Source organism: Populus nigra, chromosome 4 (genome assembly GCF_951802175.1).
Source record: "Populus nigra chromosome 4, ddPopNigr1.1, whole genome shotgun sequence".
Lineage (NCBI taxonomy): Eukaryota > Viridiplantae > Streptophyta > Magnoliopsida > Malpighiales > Salicaceae > Populus > Populus nigra.
In genome coordinates, this window is record NC_084855.1 from 11,420,323 (window position 1) to 11,434,140 (window position 13,818).

At 29.9% G+C, this 13,818-nt stretch overlaps 1 pseudogene; it reads left to right on the plus strand.

Moving 5' to 3' along the window:
- Positions 1–10,230: 10,230 nt before the first annotated feature.
- Positions 10,231–13,723, plus strand: LOC133690764 (probable fructokinase-7; annotated as a pseudogene).
- Positions 13,724–13,818: the final 95 nt, after the last annotated feature.

The following is a 13,818-nucleotide window of genomic DNA, read 5'->3' on the forward strand; positions in this document are numbered from 1 at the left end:
AGGTGATTTATCAAACAACATCTTTTTTTTCTTAAATATTAAGATAACAATATATTAGATCGACTTGAATTATTTCTGGTTAACCTAAAAAATTCAAGACTTAAGGTATGAGATTGCGATATATTAATAGAAATCAAATTAAACAAAATTATAAAGTCTGATTTCTAATTAATCCAAATATTGAAGGACGAAAAAAAAACAATTTAAAAAGAAAAAACACTCGATTCAACTCGTGTAAACCTACCAAGCCCTTAATCTGGATCATGAGAATGAAATAACCTTATAGAAAATAAATTAAAAAACTTACGAAGCCCAATTTTAAATCAACCTAGTGTTGAAAGATGAAATTGAGAAAAAAAATTAATTTTTTTAAAATGACAAAAACCTAATTTAACCCAAGTTAATTTGTCAAACTCGCGACCCTAATCATGAGATATGAATAACCTATTAGAAAAAAAATAAAAACATTATGAAGCCAACTCCCAACAAACTAAATATTAGAGAATGCAATTAAAAAAATATGAATTTAAAAAAGGAAGTATAAACAAAACAACAAAGTCCACCTCGGTTAACATTTTAAACTTATGACCCCGATCATGAGACCGAGATAACATTATAGAAAATAAAATCACATAGCATAATTCTCAATCAACTAAATGTTGAAGGATGAAATTGAAAAATAAATTAATTTAAAAGAAAGATAAAAAAGAACCAAGCCTACTGAGTTAACTTTTCAAACATGTGACCGAGCTTATGAGACCAGAACTATTCCATAGAAAGCAAATAAAAAAAAATTACAAAGCCTAATCTCCAATCAACCCAATGGTTAAAGATGATATTAAGAAAAAAAACAATTAAAAGAATAATGATCAAATTTAATAAGAAAAAAAATTATAGTTTAGTTTGCAATTCTAGAGAGGGACTTACGTAAAAATCAAGGAAAGAAGACAGAAAAAAGGGAAGAGAAAAAAGAAAAAAAAAGGTCATCAAAGTCACACCGAGGCTTCAGAAGTACCACGCGCCACCTTATAATAAAGCCCCCACCAAGACAATTAAAACTGTACCATGAAAATCCACCTTTGGAGCATGGATGAAGGTACATGTGCCACTGTATCGCAACGGCTTTACAAGTGTCAATCACTTACATGCTGGCACGTGCATTACAAGTGTCAATCACTCTTTCCATTTATTTCACCTTAGTCCTTGGTTTGACCAAAAAATAGCATAAAATTTTGTAACATTTTTAACTCATGTCCTTCAATCTTTAATTGTTATAAATCAAATTGAACTCTAGTTTACAAAATCAAGCATCAATAAAATCCAAAAACAATCCCCATAAACCATAGTAACACATAAAAAGTATAACAAAATAAATCACAAAGTCTAATTTCAAGAATACACAATTTCAAAGCATGAATTTGAAAGAAATAATTGAATATTAACGTACAAAAAGGTCGCAATTTAAGTCCACAATGCATGGTGGTTTCAACCATAGTTTTACAGCTCAACCCAAATATAGTGATTTTAAACACTACATCTTTCTTTCAGGACCTTAAGGTAATCATGTCAAACTATTAACATTGCCTTTTATGTTGTACGCCTGGTTAAAAATAACAACCATTAATGATTAATGAAAAAAATTAAGTCAATGTAATGTTATTAGATTTATAAATTATTACGTACTAGGGTTTTAAACCATGTGAAACATTCTTCATCCTATAATTAAAAAATTTGAGCTTTAGTAAGATATAGATTTTAGGATAACAAAAACTAACGATGTTATTAATAAGGAAGTTATTGAGAATTTAACCTATATGAGTATACACAATAAAATGATTTAAGACTATAAAATCATAAAATTGTCTTACTAATTAAAATATCTCAATTCATTACAGTTAAATAGCATATAATTCTATGCTTGTTTGAATTCGATGTTTGTCAAATATCTTCTTGAAATTGCATTATTGGACAATGACCATTCAGGATGGAAAAATATTGACAAATTCTCTCTCAAAGGTACTTCACCACCATCATCATGTCTTGGAACATTATTGATTTTTGTTTTTATATGAGGCTCAAAATAATATGAGATAATTGTTGAAATGTCTTCAATAATACAAGTCTCTTATATCAAAGCTTCAACATACACCTTGTCTTTAACATTTTTTCTTGAGGTTAAACAATCACCTATATGAAAGTAAATATAGGTTGATTGACCAAATGTTTATAAAAAAACACAATAGACACTTATGATGATGCAATCCTTAACCTTTTGAATAGATACATTCATATGTGCTGAATAAACACTTATGATGATATAATCCTTAACCTTTCGAATAGATACATTCACATGTACTACACATGCCTTCCAACTTTTACTTTATATGCTAAATATATAGGCATATGCTCCATTGAATCGAAGAAGAAAGGAGATAAGATTATTTCAAGTTTGCAGATTATCGTAATGATGTTCATTTCAAGATGTTTAATGTGTTGGAAACACGACTTACTCTAGCAAATATTTCTAAAAAATGACTAATCTTCATGAGTGTATCCCCTATCCATTTTGGGAACAAATCCTTATAAGCAATTAGAATGAATGTTTACATAAACATATGACAATCATGACTCTTCATTCCATAAAATTTGTATTCCTCCAAATTCACTAATCTAGTTATGTTCAAAGTATATTAATTAGAAAATCACAAAATCTTAAGTCATTCATAGACAAGAAACTATGCTTTTTATCAGAGGCAAATGTGGTTTTGAGCTTTGTAATACGTACCCCATCATTAAGCAACTCCATGTTCTAACGGTCACAAAACAAAACTATATTCATTCAAGTTTTTATATTGTCTTTTGTTTTCTTTTTGATGTCAATGACCATGTTAAAAATATTTTCAAACACCTTCGTCTTGATATGCATGATATTCAAATTATGATGGATGATATTAGTCTTCCAATAAGAAAACTTATAAAAATTACTTTATTTTCCACAATAATAAGTCACACTAAAATCATGAAATTTTTACTTACCAAGCTGAAAGCTAAAGATAATGTCTTTGTACTGCGAAACTACATCATACAGTTTTTCACCTGACAATACTAACGATGCAACGTCCCTTTTACTTTACATTTTAAGAAGTCCTTTATGTTGTTTCTATATTGATGATGACTTAGTAAGAATCTCTGATGACCATAAAAAAAAAAAGAAGAAGAAGAAGAAGCTTTACCACCATTTATCAAGGTGAATGCCTTATTATTTTTCATACAGTATGGACTAGCTAATTTTTCATGTATGCTCCATTCCAAAACCATTACATATACAGGAAAATCATTTATAGTTCACATCAAAATTGTCTTCATTTGAGACTTCTGTTTTCTTTAGACATTATTTGTTAAAGCCTTGAATGACCATAACTGATTTAACTTATCAATCAATGGTTGAAGATAAACACCTATATTCCTACTTGGACTGTAAAGACCAAGTATATGAATTTCGACCTCAAACACATCCCTACGAGTAAGTTGTCAATTGCTAGTTGATCGACCAATAATAATAGGTACAACAAAGGACCCAAATAGATTGAACCCATCGGTACACAAACCAAGATGTACATTCTATGGTTTCATTGAAAATCGAGAATCTACCCTATTAAACTGCTTCCAAGATTCACCATCAAAAGAATGAACCATAACTCCATCTACCATACCATGTAAATGATGTCATGACATGTGTTTGATTATCTTTGGAGACATGAATAACCTTTGTAGCCTAGGAGTGATTAGAAAATATATTTATTCTATGTAAGCGATAAATGTCCTTTCTTTGCCAGTATTAAGTTTATACCGAGCATACCCACATGCTTTGCACTTGGTTAAATTTGCATCTTCATCATATTACATGTAAAAGTTTAGGCATATATTAATTTTTTTGTATCCTAGCTCAAGGGGTTTCATCATAGATTTTACAACATAAAAGTTCTCTTTCAGTTTATTCTTTTCAAGTAAATTCTTTTTGTCAATTCAATGATATTATCATAATCAGTCTCTTTTAACCCATAATCTACCTTGATGGTACATACTCATACAATGGTCGACAATTTAATGTGATTGATACACCAATCTTATAATAGTTTATCATATTTTTATGAGAGTTTAAAAAGCCTAGTTGTATCTATATTTCATTCTTTATTTCATGCAAACCTTCACCTGAATCACTATGATTCATTAACATTGCATCCATCACCATACTCCTATAATTATTACTATTATTATCTACAACTACATGTATCTTACTAGACCTAGATGTTGAGTCAATAATCCTTACTAATATGGTCATGTAACAAACATAGAGTTCTCTGTATGCAAACCAACATATGCATTTCTTTACAAACTCTTTTTAGAAGATGAATCATAATAACATTTGATTGGTGAAACTTTTTATTTTTACAGTTTACACATGGACATCTAATTTCACCTCCACTAATATTCTTCAAACTTGAAAGTATGAAATTAATAAAACCTTCAACCCTTTTATAATAATCTTCTCTATACAACCTTTGGGATAAATCTCGATACATCCAAGAACAATCATCCATTATTTATGAAATCTATATAGAATATTGATGACAATATTTATTAATAATGTAATCATCAATTCAAAATTCAACTTTGATAGTTAAAATGAATTCAACATCTAATAATCAATTATCATTTGCAACCAACATCTAACCAATTAAAATGTGAACTAAATAAATCAAATTAACAATAAGTAATTAGTACCCAACTAATTATCTATAATTTGCTTAATTTAAACTTATTTAATCTAAACCAATATCATTTAATTGTTATCAATTCCATAAAAAATAATTTTTTTTCTAATTTCTTCAACTTAGTAACAATAAAATTGACAAAATATGATTGGTACCCATTAAATAACATATTATTTTTTCTAGTATAACACATCTAAGTTAAAAAAATCAAACTCAATTTCATCAAATTACCAATAAATTTAATTTTTCTCAAAACCCAAACAACCCTTAACACATAAATCATTCTTTAATATAAAAAATTCTATATGAAAATGTTGTAAAACACTTAAATATACAAGAAAACTATAAATACTATAAAACATATCAATAAATTAACTTAAAATATAAATGGGGTAAGTTTGTTTACTTGGAGTAGGGAATATTTAGAAAAAATTGAACAAAGACAGCGATGCTAATACTATTGAGTGTTGGGATGACCGAATTTGTAAGGATGAAACATAGATTTGTGGGGAAAAAAAGGTGAAATTAAGGGCTATTTTTTTCTATAATTAAAGAAAAAAAAGATGAAGAAGAAGAAATTAAAAATGAGACTACTATAGGTTATAACACTTTTAAATTTATCTATGAAATTTTTTATGGAAACCAGTGATGAAATATTTCTCTTAGTAATTTCATCAGCCAATAATGATGTGTCATGTTAACAACAGAATCACTTACAACATATTTCTTGATTTTTTAATTATTTTTATTTTGTCAGCAATTGTATCGTTAATTACCGACAAAATATATTACATCGCTAATGGTATCGGTAATGTCCAACGAATATTTCCCATTGTTATTTTCATTGAACATTATTGATAAAACATTTTTTTCCAGCAATTCTATTGTTTTTTGACAATTTTCTAGTAGTGAATCAAGACTTAAGTTTTTGTGATTAATTGATCGAAATGAATATTGACAATTTGATCTTTTTAGTTGTTTAGAAAAATACTTACATAATTTAGCAAACATAATACAAAATACAAAATAAAAAACACCCCAATTGTCTTGCTTTTCTTTTATAGATAAAATTAAATTTAATAAATCTCTTAATTCAATTAAGAATACAATTACCTTAAACTTTCTTTGTTTTGAACATGGAAACAGTTTTCTTTTATACTCTAAAAAATTATAATTTACATATCAATTTAAATGTTTAATTTAAATTATGATAAAAAAAAATTCCATGTTTATATTAACTTAGATCTTTTTTTTTCTTCAACCAGAAATTCCTAATTCAAAAGGCAGAGACATACCTGCTATAGGCCATAGTAATTAAGAATTTTTCAATTAAAATTTTACAAACAAAGCAATATTTTTTTATTCATATAAGAAAATGTATACAAAGATAAAAAGCATCAAACATTCATTCTCAAAACCAACATTGTTTTGGTTTGCAATCATTGTAACCCTTTATTTTTATTTTGCTTTTTTATGCTTTCTTTCTTTTAAGATTTGTTTGCTTCTCTTGTCATATTTCTTAGGTTTTCATGGGTGGTAATTGAACAGTGGTGAGTTGTTAGGTGATTTGTGCCAAGCTGGTGGCGTTGCTTCTTCTTCTTCTTCTTTTTGTAGTGGTTCATGGTGGTGGTTAGGCAAGAAAAAAACAGCTATTGGTGGGTCTGTGACGGTTTATTGTGCCTGTGGCTCAGATACATGTAAGAATCCATTGAGAATCTTAACTTTAATGGGTCTTGGAGTTTCTTTTCCAATGAAAGGCTTCGTAGTCCTTCACAAAACCCTTAATTCTCTGGGTGTCTCTGTCTGGATTCTAAGTTTTTTTTAATTGAAAAGTGAAAAGTAAAATTTCTTTTCTTTCAGTACTCGAAACTAACCAAATACCTAAACACTAGGCTCGGAACCAATTCCAAATCGCACGTTTTGGTGAGCTTTTGAAATCACGGACTCTTGGGATATAAAATTTGCAACAGTAGCAGTAATGAATTCTCATCAAATCGCAGTCTTTTAGGTGCGTTTTGAAGCCGCACCAAAATACTAGCTCTATGAAAATCAATTATTTGATTTAAAACGTAAGATTTTTTCGAATAGATGAAATGAAATAAATTCTTGTCAAATCCCAATGCTCCAAACAATCTGTAAATGATTTAAAAAGAGTCAGAAAATTTGTTGTGTGAATTAGGTTTCGTTCTTGTACCACTGTGCAAGATCTAGGGTTTTCTCTCGTGTTTCCTTTATTTTCCTTTCCGGTTTTGTCATCATCTCTCTCTCTCTCTCATGTCTACTCTAATTTTTTTTTTTATTTCTACTTGTGGCCAAAGGTATAATTATTGAAAATTAAGAAAATATGTGTCGTATTTTTACCAAGAAAGTTTGATAAAGTTTCTCGAAACAAATTAATGTTCATGCAATGCAATTCTTCAAACAAGTTCAGAGAAGTAACGAAAAACCTCTCTTTAGACGGTCAAAAGTACGTAAATGGTTTATGCAGGCTGCATGCTTTGGCCATTTCAGGCCTTCCTTTTCTTACCCGAGTTTGTTTATTTTGGCCATGTTAATTATGATCTAGAAAATCTTTGACTGTACCATTGTGATTTCATTATTTCTTGAGGCCACTCTTGTCTATTGATGAAATTATTCGTGGAAGAAAATCTGATTTTGTAAAAACTTGCAACTCTTCTGGTTTTGGTTTTCATGTTGAATAGCATACACACAATTGATTGGTTCTTATTAGGTTGTCATGTAAAGGAGTAATGATTTTTACTGTGATAGAAAGATATCAGAATAAATTATTACATTACCACAATCTTTATATTTATCGATGGAATTTTCTATCGGTATTTGTACTACCATTCCGTTGGTAATAATTTACCAAAAAAATCACTGACGGACATGCTCTGTCGGTGAATCTTTCGTCGGTAATTTTCTATCTGTCAATAATTCTTTTGGTATAAATGACACGTCATCATTTTTTTTGCTTTGTTTTAATTATTTATTTCACATTGTAATTCCCTAGGTATATACCGAGGGAATATGTCCATCGGTAAAATCATTGGTAAACTGTGAACACTATTCATTATACCAATTATAAAGGGAATCACCAACGAAAAATTTTGTCGGCATTTTCCAAAGAGCTCTGCACTGTTCACCTCCTAATTGCACTGTTAATTACTGTTCTTTACAGAAAAAAATCACCGACGAATTGAAAAGTTATCGATGTTATTTGGCGGTTTTTTGAAAAAATTTGATTAAATTAAACTTTTAAATTAAATATTATAGACGGAATCACCGACGGATTGAAAACTCGTCGGTGATATTTGGCGGTTTCTGAAATTTTTTGATTAAATTGAAAATTTAAATTAAATATTATAGACGGAATCATCGATGAAATGATTAAAAATATTAATATTTAATTATCCATCGGTAAAACCATCGGTAAAACGCCCCAATAAAAAGCTTGAAATCCCTAATTTCACAACAGACATGGCTCTTTTCTTCTTCTTCTTCTTCCCCATATGTAAAAAGCATCAATATATATTTCTTTATCTTCTCTTCTCTTCTCTCCTCAACTCCTTCCCTTCTCCTCCATGCTTAGGTATGTCTTCTTCTCCTTTCTTTTTTCTTTTTTCTTCTTAGTTTTTTTTAATTAATATACTTTACAAATTTTTTTTCTCTTCTTAGCTTCACTTGCAACTACATTAAGGTAAGATTTTTTTTCTTTCTTTTTCAATTTTTTTTCACTATATTTATTATTTTATTTTATTTTTAATTGTTTTTGTTCATAATAATTGTATGAATGTTGTTGTAGGATTTTTTTTCATATGAGATCAATTTTTAGTTGATTTATTTATAGGATTTTTAAATTTTTAGCAATCACAACTTTATTTTTTTCATATGAATTTTTTTAGTTGAATTTTTTTTTGTGTTATTTATTTGTTGCAAATTTGTTTGAGTTTATTTTCTTCTTCTTTTTTCCAAGCGTTTTGAGTATTTAGAGTGTTGATTTATATTAATTTAATTATTTTGTAATTTTGTAAAATGGATTTTGTTTCAATATTTTTAAATAATTACCGACGGAACTACATACGAAAGTATTTTGTTTTCGCATAATTTTTTCTGTCAGTAAATTCATCGGTAATAATGTTTTTTTATTACCAATGGATAAAAAATTACTGACAAAAGATTCACCGACCGAACATTTCTATAGGTGATTTCGTTGGTAAATTAATTACCAACGAAATGATAGTACAAATACCGACGGAAAATTCCATCGATAAATATAAAGATTGTGATAGTGTGTGGAGACAGACAAGTTCATGGAGTTTGATGAAGCAATTAGAGATAATATCACCTTTATGGATTATTTAAAGGTTGCAATCAAAGGAAAATGTATGATTTTGATTAAGTTGAAAGATGGAACTCATCATTTACTGGTGATGTCTATTATATACCAATAATAAAAAGTAATATATTGATCTTATGACAATTATTAGAAAAGGGGTATGAAATTAAGATAAAATATCGTACTTTGACATTACTTAACACTAAAGGAGCTATGATTTAAAAGGTAGTCATAACAAAGAATAAAATGTTTTTGCTAAACATAGAGACATATATGCCTAAATACCCAAATACAGGTGTGAAGGATGGGACTTGGTTTTGGCATATGAGACCCAAGCATGTAAACTTTGGTAGCTTGAAATTGATGGTATAAAAGAAGATGTGGAAGGATTTACCATCCATTATACATCCAAATCAGTTGTGTCGAGGATGTTTAGTGGGCAAGTAAGTTCGCAAGAGCTTTATAAGGGAGTCTATATCAAGAGCAAATCAACCTCTATCCTATCAAACTATGTTTGTTTGGTAAAAATCTGTATTTTCTACTTTTTTTTTTATTGATGATTATAGTAGAAAAACTTGGGTATACTTCTTAAAAGGAAAGTCTAATATGTTTAATTATTTTAAGAAGTTTAAGGCATTAGTTGAAAAAAAATGGTTATTCTATAAAATCACTGAGGACAGACAGGGGGTGAATTTTGTTCTAATGATTTTAATGAGTTTTGTGAATATCATGGTATAAAAAACCTCTTAATGGTGCCTAGATCCCCACTATAAAATGGCGTGATGAAGATAAAGAATAGAAGTATCATTAACATGGCAAAAAACATGCTTAAAACCAAGAAAATGCCTAAAAAGTTTTGGGCCGTAGTCGTAGATTGTGCTATCTACTTGTCAAATATGTGTCCTATTAAAAGCTTGAATGGCATGACCCCATAAGAAGAATGAAGTTGAAGAAAGCCAAGTGTTTATCACTTGAAAGTTTTTAAGAGCATTGATTATGTGCATGTAGATGATCAAGTAAGAACCAAGCTAGATGACAAGATTAGAAAAGATGATATTTATGGGCTATAAACAAAAGTCCAAAGGAAACAAACTTTATAACTCTAATGAGGGAAAGATGGTGATTAGTAAAGATGTTGAGTTCAATGAAGAAGAAACATGGGATTATAAGGTAGATGATGATGAGAAATATGACTTCCTACTGATTCTTGATGAAGAGGAGGAAAGATATGAAGATCATCAAGAACCTATAGTTACACCTCCACAAACACCAATGAGCTCAACTTCTTATTCTTCTTCTTTTTCCTTTTTTTTTTCTTCTAGTAGAAGCTCAAATAATGATACTCTACCAAGTCCACCAAGAAAGATAAGGAGCCTTACTGACTTATATGAGGTAACTAATCCTGTTGATGATGATGTAACATTATATTATCACCTTGCTACATATGATCATATAGTGTTTGAAGAAGCTATAAAGGTGAAAATTGGATAATTGTTATGGATTAGGAGATTGCATTGATTGAAAAGAATGAAACATGAAAATTTATTCTTAGACCAAATGAAAAGAAGCTAATAAGTGTCAAGTGGATCTACAAAGAAAAGAAGAAAGTCAAATAAGAGGTGGAGAGGTACAAGGCAAGGTTAAAGGCATAATGTTATAGTCAAAAGCATGAGATTGATTATGATGAATTATTTGCTCTAGTTTCTAAATTGGAGACCATTTAATTAATCATTGTCATTGCTGCCTGATATAGATGGAAAATGTATGAAATGGATGTCAAATCAGCCTTTCTTAATGGTTTTCTAGAAGAGGAGGTCTACATTATGTAACCTATGGGTTATGAAGTGAAGGGACATGAAGATAAGATATTAAAGTTAAATAAAGCAAGTTCCAAGGGCTTGGTATAGTCGTATTGATGGCTATTTCCTTCATAAATATGTTATATATGTGAAGATAAAAGATAATAGTGATACTCTTATTGTATGTTTGTATATGTATAACTTGATTTTTACAGGAAATAATCCAAAGATGTTTGGAAACTTCAAGCAACCAATGATTAAGGAGTTTGAGATGATGAATATTGATCTCATGTCCTACTACTTAGAGATTGGGATCAAATAAGAAAAAGATAGAATCTTTGTGAATCAAGAGAAGTTTACAAAGAGGTTCTCGAGAAGTTCAAGATGGAGGATTGTGCAAGAGTAAATACTCTGGTTGAGTGTGGAGTAAAGATGTCAAATAATGATGAATGAAAGAAGATAAACTCTACATCATTCAAGAGTTTAGTTGAGAGTTTGAGATATTTGACATGTACTCATCCATATATTCTTTTTGGAGTAAGACTTGTGAGTAGATTTATGAAGACATCGACTATGACACACTTCAAAGCATTAAAGCGAATTCCTTAGAATATTAAAGGCACAGTTGATTTTGGGTTGTTCTATGATTATTCTAATAGTTTAAACTAGGTTATAGTGATAATAATTGGGTTTGAGATATGGATGATAGAAAAAACACTACCGATTTTGTTTTTTACATGAGAGACACAACATTAACATAAAGTTCAAATAAGTAATCTATAGTCACTTTGTCAACATGTAAAGCTGAATATGTAGCTATTATATCATGTGTTTATCATTACATGTGACTAAGAATATTATTGAAAGAATTGTGAATGCTAGAAAAGAACCTACGAAAATTTATGTGGACAACTCATCAACCATTAATTTAGCTAAAAATCAAGTTTTCATGACAAAAGTAAGCTTATTGATACAAGATTTCATTATCTAAAAAATTGCATTACAAACAAGAAAGTTGAAGTCAAATATGTGAGTTATGAAGAGATCAAGTTTAAGAAGGGGTGTTGAAAATTAAACTTGATTTTTGGTTTTTTTTTAAGAATAGAGGTACTGGTCCATCAGTTGGGAACCGATCCATCTATTTAGCTGGCAAACTATAATTTTTGTTCAAATTAGAATTTCTTTATATTAGTTTAATTCCTTAATTGTTTAGAACTTTATACCTATAAAAAGCTTGTGATTCAGTATTATTAAGTAATACAAAAAAAGAGAAAATAATTAGAAACACTTAATAAAAGTATACTTTCCTCTCCATTTTCTTCTTGTTCTTAAGTTTTTTAACTTTGCATTACTGGTTTTATCTTATACAACATTTATCTTTCTTCCAACATATGTATTGATCCACCCTAAAGTCCAACAATTGTATAGAATAGAATTATGAGTCGAAATTTTAATTGAAATTGTCTGACGTATCATCCGTTTCACTAATTATTCAATGAGTTTGATTTTCTTCTTTTCATTTACCGTGGCCTTTTAAATCCTTCTTGTTTTCAATATATTTAAGCACCAAGTTCTCAGCCATCTGCTTCACAGGTTGGTGATGACGAATTTGGCTACATGCTGGCTGATGTTTTGAAACAAAATTAATAGTGTTGACAACTCTGGCATGCGTTTTGATCCGAATGCAAGGACTGCACTGGCATTCGTGAAGCTGAGAGCTGAAGGTGAGCGTGAATTCATGTTTTCCGCAACCACAGTGCTGATATGCTTGTTCAAGAACAGAACTTGATAAAAAAAAAAGGCGTTAAGTTTCCTTGTAGAAGCATATTGGAAACAGGAATTTTCAAGATTGTTGATCCAGTAATTGTTCTGGGATTTTAGACAAGCTTTTGTTATCAATCTTTCTTAAATTGTTATGTTGATTTTGGCATGTTGCTTAAACCCAAGGGTCACAATTTATCACTTCAGTATCTTGCAGGTCTTGCTGCTATAGGCTGTTAGCCTGTATAAGTTGATTTGCTCTTTCTTAAAATTGTTTTGCAGTGAAAAGTATTTCGCTATGTATCTATTAGTTTGATTGAGGAGCCTTGTAAGTCATCTCATCTTGCTGCCTTGGACATTGCTAATAAGAAGGCTGGTTGTCTCCTCTGTTATGACCCAAATTTGAGACTGCCACTATGGCCATCTGAAGAAGCTGCGGAAAGGAATCGTGAGCATATGGAATGAAGCTGACATTATAAACGTGCATGTTTGAACAATTTGAGATTTCGATATGAAATATCATCTTTCATATCATGAAAGTGAATAATATAGTGGAACCGTGCTCATTTAAATTTGCAGATAAGTGAGAGGAGGAAATTTAATTCTTGACTAAAGGTGCTGATCCGCAGGACGACAATGTAGTGTTAGAGAAATTTTTCCACCCCAATTTTAGGCTTTGCTTGTCACTGAAGGCGCAGATGGCTGCAGATACTATACAAAGGTTAGAATTTATGCCGATGTTAAGGATAATTTACGCTCTCATTTGGTCTAAAACTCTTGATTCTCGGAAACAGTGTCAGCGGGGTGTTTACTTTTGCTTCAGGAGACCGTGTAAATTAATTTCACAACATGTTTAGTACAAGCAGAACGACATTCAGTTCCTTTTCTTTATGCCTAGCTGCACGAACTAATTAATTACTTCTTTTCGGAACTTAATGCTGGAATTCAAGGGCTAGGTTTCTGGTATTAAAGTCCATGCTGTTCATACAACTGGTGCTGGTGATTCCTTTGTGTGGGTGGAAGACAGAATATCTTTGCTGCAGACCTAGATCTAACTGTAAAAATTCTATAGAAGGAGGTTATAACTTACAAGTAGGCTGTTTTGAAGAACTTAAACCCTTCCAATTGGTTCTAAATGCAAACA